This window comes from Manis javanica, chromosome 11 (genome assembly GCF_040802235.1).
Source record: "Manis javanica isolate MJ-LG chromosome 11, MJ_LKY, whole genome shotgun sequence".
Lineage (NCBI taxonomy): Eukaryota > Metazoa > Chordata > Mammalia > Pholidota > Manidae > Manis > Manis javanica.
Window position 1 is genome coordinate 4,980,187 of NC_133166.1, and position 11,047 is coordinate 4,991,233.

Genomic DNA, 11,047 nt, shown 5'->3' on the forward strand with positions numbered 1-11,047 from the left:
AAACATCCCAGGGAGTATTAAGCAATAATTAAAATCTTATATTATGACCCATGTCCCAGAAACTTCTTAAGAGACTTGTGAATTTCTAATATGCTTAAGCTCTCATTTTGCCAAAAATCTTGTTCGTGCTTCTGAACTTATATGCAAACAAATTATTGAGGTATTTATCAACACTAGATTATAGAAAATGAGTCCAAGCTGTAGGGGCTTCCTGTCCTAAACCAAAGAAGATAAACTCTCTGAGGGAATAATATAAATTGTGGGATATTTTAAAATTGTGATTACATAAACAATTCTAATGTTCCACCACCCTATGGAAGAGCAATACATTTTATCCAATTTTCCTCTCTTCCATTTAAAGGAAAGTCCTTTCACAGAAACAATCTACACACAGCCACTGTTGGGGGTCACCATTAATGTTGTCATCACCTCAGTTCAGGCATTTTGGGTTGAGCTCTGATTAGCATTCCCATGGATTTACTTTGGAGAAAAGGGGGAGGGGGAGTGATGATTTCCCCTCTGACGAAAACCACAGTGCACCATCTAGGCTGATTTTCTTCACCCCAGCCTCCATTCCTGAGAACTGCCATCACCAATCAAACTGGTTTCATTCTTTCCAAGTTTATAATTCTACAGATCTATCTTGTCATCTGCCAGAGTACCACCTAAATTGTGCATGTTTAATACTTAATGCCATTTGTAAATGGTTGCTGTAGCACTGACTGCTAGTAATCACCCAATATGTTATATAAATGAACCGAAGGTGGTCTTTGTGTACTGACCCCTAGGCTATTGATTACTTCACTGAAGGTCGAGATCTGTTAGTTCAAAAGCCTACTGGCACCACACTGAAACACTTACACATCCAATCATTTAAAAAATAGCCCAAACTGATTTTTAGCCATTTAGAGTCTTGCTGCTTTGTATACCCCATGAAACCTGGCCCCACATAAGTTGGCCATTACTAAGACAGAGCCTTGTGGTTATAAAGTCCCAAGCTACTGTCACCCTTTGGAGCTCTCTAACCCAGGGACATATCTGCTAGTCACATAGCCTCTTTTTCAGTCCTCCTCTCTCCTGGGAGCTCCCCTGCCCTCCTCTCCTTCTGGATTCTTTCCCCAGCACTGTAGCCTCTGGCCGTTCTCAAGCAGTGAGGCACTCCCCTTCTCATGCAGCTCTGTCCGAGCATTATCCACATGAGCCGACAGTTAAAAGGAAGCTGTCTATGACCTAGGAAGTGGGCTTTCACCAGACACCCACTCTGCCCATGCCTTCATCTTGGACTTCTCAGACTCCAGGATTGTGAGAAATGAATGTTTGGTGTATAAGCCACCCAGCCTATGGTAGTTTTGTTATAGCAGCCCTAACAGATGAAGAAACAGTCATCACTGCAGAAAGATCACAGCCAAGGTTCGGAACTGGGAGGAGGAGGGGTACTTGGGGAACAGCTAACAGTCCAGTTGATTGAAATCATACCGTGCGTGCAGGAAAGACTGAGAGGAAAGTTTGAAAAGTTGTGTTTGGGTCACATTTTAAGGCCCTTGAATACCAGGGCCATTGATTTTAGTCAGCAGTGGAGGGTCCCTGAAGCCTCTTGAGTGAAATAGTGATGTGGTGGGAGCAGTGTGCCTATAAGATTTATCTGGAAACAGCATGAGGCTGGACTGAAGAGGGGAAGACAGGAGATTAAAAAGATACTACTTCAGTGGCTTTGCAGTAATCCAGCAAAATAATGAAAGTCGGAACTGAAGTGGTGGAAGGGGAAGAGGCAGGAGACATTCAGAGGTTACTGATCATTTCTACAACCATAATACAGACGGTGCCATCCTAAGTGTCTCATTCCTGTCTATTTTTATCATTGTTGCCATAGGTAGCTAGAAGCAGAATGGCTCTGCTTATAGTATAATCATATTTCTTCACAATGGACACATCAAAATACTTACCAAGACATCCTGAGCTTCCCAGAAATATGCAGAGTGCCTACGTAATTAACCAAACTGATAGAATTAAATAGTCTAATAGAATAAGAACAAAATGGTTAACTCAAGAGCCTTATTCCGGGAGACAGCAATTTTCCATAAAGGCAGTTATTTAATTAAAAATGAAGTTCGTAAGTTCATGTGTTGATTTGATACTTTTCTATACCATACATTCGCATTTGTTTTTTTCGAAATACCTAGTTGCCTCATAAATTAATAACATCTAGGTTAAAAATTTCATTGGGAAGGAAATAAACAAGCATAGTGGATTTCAACAGTGTATTTGTGACACAATCTCAAATGATAATAATTTCCCCAGTGCTATTAACAGTGCCCAGGCAACTGGAACATTAAAACTGCAACCACCAAAGATAATCGTTTCAGAAGTTGCTTCAAAACCTTTTGCCTGTAGTCTCAGTGGGGTATTTGCCTCTTTAGAATTCTTTTACCTCTTTCCCTCCCCCATAATATGAACAAACCCTTGGGTTCCTGGAAAATTACTTTTACCCCCAGTTCCAGGGAAGAAAGAAATGATCTCTGCTATGCCAATTAATGTTATCCATCACTCTATGTTCCCATTTTTTTCCATTACCAAACGCCTCCATTTCCACTGTGAATAGTTCAGGACTTATGATCTGACACAGTGAATCTACAGAATATCACTAACTTTGGCTTTCTAACAACAGAATTTCTGACTCAAATTGGCTAAGATAATGACATTTATTCTCTCTTACAACAAGCAGTCCAAAGATAGAGCCATCCAACCCACACCATCATAAGGGTTCCAGGTCTTGGCTTTGCCTCATTCACGAGTTAGTAGTATTCCCAGGATGTTTTTCCTCACGACCACAAGAAGGCTGCCAGCAGCAACTAGGAAGACACACTTCCTTTCTCATACCAAGCTGGTGAAACAGAGAGGAAGCATCTTGCCCTTTGATACAACTGGGCTAATTTATAACTGAGCCACTAACAGACCAAGAGAATATTTTCCTGTGTAAGTTTCAGCCTTCATCCTGATTCAGTTGTAGGTAGGTGGGTTATACTAGTCAGGATCTACATAGGGAGCTAGAGATGGGATGGATTCCCAAAAGAGAGAGGGGAGAGATGAAAGCTGGTGCAAAAAGATGTGCATGTGTCACATGCATGTGTCAACTGAGGCAGTGATATGATCAGTGAGTTGTAAAGCAGATAGCTCTGCAGAAATTTCAAAATGAGGCGACAGAGGTGGTGGGGAAACGATTAGAGGAGTTACGCCTATCAGGCCTTAAGATGGGACAGGGTAGAGACTGAGAGAGGATTTGGCATGAAGTATTTTTTTTTTGAGAGGGCATCTCTCATATTTATTGATCAAATGGTTGTTAACAACAATAAAATTCTGTATAGGGGAGTTAATGCTCAATGCACAATCATTAATCCACCCCAAGCCTAATTGTCGTCAGTCTCCAGTCTTCTGAAGCATAACGAACAAGTTCTTACATGGAGAACAAATTCTTACATAGTGAATAAGTTACATGGTGAACAGAACAAGGGCAGTCATCACAGAAACTTTCGGTTTTGATCATGCATTATGAACTATAAACAATCAGTTCAAATATGAATATTCGTTTGATTTTTATACTTGATTTGTATGTGGATACCACATTTCTCTCTTTATTATTATTATTTTTAATAAAATGCTGAAGTGGTAGGTAGATGCAAGATAAAGGTAGAAAACATAGTTTAGTGTTGTAAGAGAGCCAATGTAGATGATCAGGTGTGTGCCTGTAGACTATGTGTTAATCCGAGCTAGACAAGGGCAATAAAACATCCACGGATGCAGAAGATTTCTCTCAAAACAGGGGGGGGGTGAGGTTCTAAGCCTCACCTCTGTTGATCCCCAATTTCTCACCTGATGGCCCCCCTGCGACTGTGCCTGTCTTAGGTTGTTCCTCCCTTGAGGAATTTTACCCGTCTCTGGCTAACCAGTCATCTTCCAGGGCCATACAGGGAAATGTAAAGTTGGTAAGTGAGAGAGAAGCCTTATTGTTTGAAAAGCTTAGCTTTTTACTTCTTTGCATATTTATGCCCTGTGGCTTCTATGCCCAGCATTTGTCTTGAGGTATCTTTACCACTTGGAAGAATTATGATACCTGGTAAATTCGATATGAGGCATGAATTCTATTTAAGGGTTGTAATTAGGAAGGAAGAAGAAAAGCTATAGAAGTAGCAGGCAGAAGAAAACATGGGAAGATTGATTATTTCTTTGACATATCATCTTGTAGAGTAACTTCAGCATGTATAGGTTTTAAACTACTAATTAAATTGCGCACACACATTAACATAATAGGAGTACAGTTACATAACCAAAGCAGACCTATAATTACCAGCCATCTCCAGTGAAACCAAGAAAACCAGTTAGGCACCTTAGGCATTTGTGAAAACTAATCTATGATATGGTGGATATTGTCCAACTGAACTTGAACAGTCTGAGAGAAATCAGACAAATTAAAACAACCCATTCCTGAGGACTGTTCACATCCCATATGTTCTTTTAACAGTAGATAGTCTGTAGTTGTAAGATTTTGGAGCGCTACAATTTGCACTTCTCCTAATTCTTGGTTGAGTTCCAACAGTATAGATCCAGTCAAATTTGTTGTTTTACTGTATGCACAGGCCAGCTTAGATATATCCTTCTTCATTCCCATGGCAAGTCCAGGAACTGGTGGGATGAGTGCATCTACAGCTGTAGCAGTTGTTGGGGTTTTTTGATGATCATTTTCTGGCATGAGTCTTCCAGAGAGTACTGATGTTGGAAGTTCTTTTTCATATCATATCTTAGTTCATTTTCTGGGTAGCCAAATTAGGCTTTGATCCTCTGTATAAACACAAACAGACCCTTTGCCTACACTTTTATATGCCCTTTATACCATTGTGTAGAACTCACTGGAGGTCACCACACAGGAACTGCTTTTTTTTTTTTTAAGAGGAAGGAATATTATCAGAAAAATGTACCTCCATAGCCTATCATCTGACACCCTTTAAGTGGTCAAAATTAAGGATATTTAAAGCATGCATTAATCATTGATTTACAGTTAGTTTTATCCTATGAGGGAGTAATCCCCCTTTTCTTTCTTTTTTTTTTGTTATCATTAATCTAGACTTACATGATGAATATTATGTTTACTAGGCTCTCCCCTATACCAGGTCCCCCCTATAAACCCCTTTACAGTCACTGTCCATCAGCATAGCAAAATGTTGTAGAATTACTACTTGTCTTCTCTGTGTTGTACAGCCCTCCCCTTTCTCCCACATCCCCGGCATGAAGTATTCTTTAAAGAAAGAGATGCAGGTATGCTGTGAGTCTCAAGCCTGCATCTTAAGGGAGAAAGGTGCCTGCTCTTAGCATAAGCTGAGTAAGAGGGGCTGTGTGGGAACCCCTTGGTAGCTTGCTGTTGCCCCTGCATGGATGTTGCTTAAATGTAGAGGCTGGAGATGGGCTGGCAAGCTGTTTTGGTGGCTGAGTGAAAGAGAGCTGCTGCTATGATGGACCTCCTCTCACTGTTTTCAGGACAAGGATTGTGTGAATATTCCCTATGGCCAGGATGTGGGCTAAATGTAAGAACTTTAGACTAGTGCAAGAACCATCTTAGATCTTTTCTATTAGGAACATTGGAGGAAAAATGAGACCTCATCAGAAATGAAGCTGAGGTGGGTCACCCATTCCCTAGAGTTTGTTGACGTGCAGGAATAGCATGCATTTGCCCAGATTCAGAGAAACAGCAGGTGAAAAACTACCTTGATACTGAGGTCTATAAAGAGCCCCCAAGGTGAGTCAACTCTTAACATGAAAACATCTTACAAAAGTACAAGTAAAATGAAAACTCTTCTTTCCCCTTTCCTTTCCAACCTCTCTGATCTCCAGTCCCAGTGGGATCATAAGCTGGAAAGCAAGCTGGATGAAAAAGAAAAGGGAAAGAAAGAAAGACCATATTCTCCAACCCCCTGAAGTAGCCAGCCTAGGGTAGGCTCTAGTTTCAATGTGAGAAAGGAGATTTTTAACTTAAATCAAGTTTAGAGAGCACTTAAAATTACTGAACTGACACTGTGTTTGCAATCTAAAGTGACTTTTGAACTTTGTCTTAGCTGAGACCCCAAAATGATAGACTCTCTATGAGGTTTCCTGGAACCGCTTTACCTTGGCCATCATTTGCATGAGCAAAAAAGGATACTGTGTGCCGTGCCTTTCCATAACCTGCAAGCCAGTGACCAGAATTAGGGACCTTTGCTACTGCTGTCTGAGCAACACAAGTGCTTAGAACTCTGCTTGCAAAACCCAGCAGCAGAAGTATGGCCTCTTGTGTGTGATGTTCACTTCCTCCAAACCTGGCCCAGGGCTCTCTGCCTGACAGGATCTAGACGGGACTGAAGAGAGTCGGGGCATGTAGCCTTAGGTCTCTAGACCCAAACACGTAGCAAGCACACCCCTGCCAGGGGCTGACATAGAATTGAGGGAGCCAGCCTGAGGTGTCTGTCACAGTGCCACACCCCACACCTGGCAGTCTATACTCTGAGCAGTTTCACTGCATAAATGTGTTTACTTAAGAGAGAAGAGTAATGAGAAGTCACTTCATGGCCTTGCTGTACATTTGGACACCAACTTCTCACTGACATCTAGGTGGCACCCAGGCATGATCCCTCACTGTCTTCTGCTAAGTGGCCACATTTCTTTGGTCCCACCCTTCCCTTGGAAAATGAAGCTTCTCCCCACAGGTCTCATTACATCTTGTTTGCATATCACCCACCCTTTGGAGCCCGCCTGTGGTGCTATCACCCCAGAAACTTTTCCTTAGCTTTCCAAGGCTCCTCTGAGTTCCCTTTTCCATGATTTCCAGCACTTTTTGACCAGAACATTTTTACAGAATTGTGTAAGCCTTGGATTCGTTTGTTCATTCATCCATTCAATAAATGTTTAATAAAGCCAGCCATACAAGGTGCTTTTCTGGGTGCTGGGTGGTGAACCAGACAGCCATGGTCCTTGTCTTTTTAAAGCTTACAAACTAGTGTGGAGAGGTCAGACATTAAATAAGTAAACAAACCTGTAAATACAGAATCACAGATCGCAATTATGACTCTGAAAGAAAACTTTCAGATATGTTAATGGAGTAAATCAGGGGTCTATCTTAAGTTAGGTGGTCAGAGAAGGTGTCTCTGAGGAAGTGAACTCTGAAACAGAAAGCATTAAGTAGGGCTTAGCCTGCTGGCTGCTGACTAGGCCAGGTGAACAGCAGGAAGAACATTCCAGGTAGAAGGCATTACATGTTTGAATGCCTTGAGTCAGGAAAGAAATCAAGGCATTTTATGCATTAAGAGGATGGTATGTTTGGGACAGTGTAGCAGGGGCAAGTGGCAGGAGTGAGATGAGGTTAGACATACAGGCAGATCATGTGGAGCCTTCCAGGCTGTGTTAAGAACTTTGGATTTAAAGCTAAGGATATTGGAAAAATTTTTAAAGAATTTATAGCAGAACAGTAGTTGAACCAATTAATGTCTTAAAAGCATGCCCTAGTTCTTCAGTGGAAATTGGATGGCAGCAGGGCAAGAGCAGAAGAAAAGAAACTAGCTGGGAACAATTACAGGAACTGGAGCCCAGTGACAAGTCACTGGGGTTGGCCACTAATGACGTTGCAAGAGAGGTGGAAAGAATGGTCTCTAATTGCAATCATGAGCTTCAAATCTTTTGTGCGTGCCAGGTATCTTGCTTGATGAAACCCTAGAGTTGTACTCAGTAAGTAAATATAATGAATCAATACAGTAATTGGTTAATTAACTACATGCTGTTGTAATCTGTTTAAAAGAGGAGCTGATCTATACTGTTAACTGTATGAAACATTTTACAACAGCCAAGAAAGCAATTATATAGACACATTGTCTATCTGGTTTGTATGCTAAGAAGGCAAACTTATTGCAAGAGTCGGTCCAGTTACTTTGGCCATATTAACAACTAAGAAAAACAGACCACACGGTTATCCAGAGTTATATTTAGTCACTATACTGTCCAAGAGAAAATCAGTTCAATTTAGGTTAGTTTATTTGTCCATTAGATAGAGTTTTGAATGCACAGATTAGGGCACTATAATATATAGCAGTATGCTACATTTTTACCTAAATATTTTTTTAATTCTATAAACCAATTGTATATATATATTTTTTAATGCTGGGGGAACTGCTTAAAGTTGACACTTTCTAGGTTGTCAAGAATGATTCTTAAACAACTACTCTTGTAGTTAGGGTTCTTAGCTGCAAGCAAGAGAAACTAATTCTGGCTGATTTAAGTAGGAAGGAATTTATGATGAGGGTTTTGTGTGGCTCACAAACTCGTCTTGGTAGCTTAGGGCCAAGCTACCAAGAACCCTGCCCAAATCTCTGGTATGATAAAGATACCCTTGCTACCATTGCCATTAAGCTGTTGCTGCCATAGGCTAACTGCTGACATCGCCAGTGCTGCTGCTGGACGGCTTCACTGACTGACACATGGTGCTTGGAACCAGGTACAACCATTGCCATGGCCACCATTCATCCCTGGAATGGGTTCTGGGCAGTCCTTGCTTCTTCATAATGCCAGTTTCTGATTCAAAGTCTGGGGTGAATTTATCATCGATGGGGGGTAGCTCAGAAGCTCATGTCCTCATGGCAAGTAAGGTTCCAGGGTTGGAGGCAAGACTGATAAAATGCAGAATTTCCTGAACATAGGAATAGGTTATAGATATTAGGATCCCAAAAAAGAGTTATAGCTACCACCTATTATGCCCATCAGTTCATGAAAGTAAAAAACATTTAGTACCAAACTGTAAAGAGGGGCCAATGGCAGTATATAGGACAGCCTATGAATGGAATAAGATTTTTTTAGAAATAGAAGACTCACTGTATTGCCTTTACTATTTTTTCTTTGTTCATGGTGAAACTCTCTTTGAGGCTGCTGCATCCACAGAAGTGTTTGGGGATCCCATATTCAGAGAGGACACAGGCTTTGGAACAGCAGGTTTAGTCTTTGCATTTCAGCTCTACCACCTACTTAGTTATACAGTCTTATGTAAGTTAAATCTGAGATTAAAGGCCATCCTTGGTAAAATGGGGATAACAAGTCCCAACTCTTAGAGCTGCTGGGAGAATTAAATGAGATAATGTATGTAAATATTTAGCAGGAAGCCTGGAACACAGGAGGCAGGGGCAGCTGCCCCTTTTCTGTTCTCATCATCTTTCCTGTAATGGTGTCTGCATCCCGCCCTCCACAGGCATGAACTGAGCTAATGCTGCTTACTGCTGAATCTCCAGTAATTAGTTCAATGCCTACGTAGTAAGTGCATAGTAAGTGCTCAGTGACTGCTTGCCAAATACACAAGTAGTTCTTACTTAAATTATTACTAATTATATGAAGTAGCACTATGTGGGCACATGACATCACCTATGGCACAGAGCAGGATTCAATGTAAATGTGAGCCCCAGCTTCTATGTCCAGTAAGAGTCAATGAGGTTATTGGGGCCCACACTCCTCCTATAATTTTTTAAAATGTGGCCAAATACATGTAATATAAAATTTTACCATGTTAACCATTTTTTAATGTACAGTTCAGTGGTATCCACGTTATGAAACCACCACCACCATTCATCTCTGAAACATCTTCATCTTCCCAAAGGCAAACTCTGTATCCATCAAACACTACTTCCCCTGCTCCCCTCCTCCCAGCTCCTGGCACCCACCATTCTGCTTTCTGTCTCTGTGAATTTGACTGCTCTCAGTCCCTCATATAAGTGGAATCATATAGTATTTGTCCTTTTTTGACTGGTTTATTTCATTTACCATCATGTCTTCAAGAGTGACCCATGGTGCAGCGTATGTCAGAATTTCTTTTTTCTTTAAGGCTGAGTAATATTCCATTGTATGTGTAGACCACATTTTGTTTATTCACGTGTCAATCAACTCTTCAGTTGCTTCCACCTTTTATCATTGTGAACAATGCTGCTGTGAACATGAAGATGCAAATATCTCTCCAAAACCCTGCTTTCAGTGCTTTTGGATATACACCCAGAAGCACAGTTGCTGGATCATATTTAATTCTGCTTTTAATTTTTGAGAAACCCCCATACTGTTTTCCACAATAGCTGGGCCATTGTTGTATGTTTTTTGATAGTAGACATCCTATTGGATATGAAATGGTATCTCATTCCTCCTTGAGTTTTAAATGTTGGATTAAAAATAACCTTCTTATAAAAAGCTAACCTTTTCAAACAATATGGCTTCTCTCTCACTTACCAACTTTACATTTCCCTGTATGGCCCCGGAAGATGACTGGTTAGCCAGAGACGGGTAAGATTCCTCAAGGGAGGAACAACCTAAGACAGGCACAGTCGCAGGGGGGCCATCAGGTGAGAAATTGGGGATCAACAGAGGTGAGGCTTAGAACCTCACCCCCCCTGTTCTGAGAGAAATCTTCTGCATCCGTGCATGTTTTATTGCCCTTGTCTAGCTTGGATTGATACTTGGTCTGTAGGCACAGACCTGATCATCTACATTTGCCCTCTTACAGCACTAAACTATGTTTTCTACCTTTATCTTGCATCTACCTACCACTTCAGCATTTTATTAAAAATAATAATAATAATAATAATAAGGGAGAAATGTGGGATTCACATATAAATCAAGTATAAAAATCAAACGAATAATCATATTTGACCTGATTGTTTATAGTTCATGATGTGTGATCAAAACCAAAAGTTTCTGTGATATGACTGCCCTTGCACTGTTCACCATGTAAGAACTTATTCACTTTGTAAGAACTTGTTCACCATGTAAGAACTTGTTTGTTATGCTTTAGAAGATTGGAGACTGTTGAGAATTAGGCTTGGGGTTGATTAATGATGTGCATTGAGTCCCCTGTACAGAATTTTATTGTTGTTAACAACCATCTGATCAATAAATATAAGAGATGTCCTCTCAAAAAAAAAAAAAATAACCTTCTTAACAGAACAAAAGAGAAATCACATGTACCAAAGATTCACTAAACCAAAATCTAAGGGAAGTGAAAACAGAG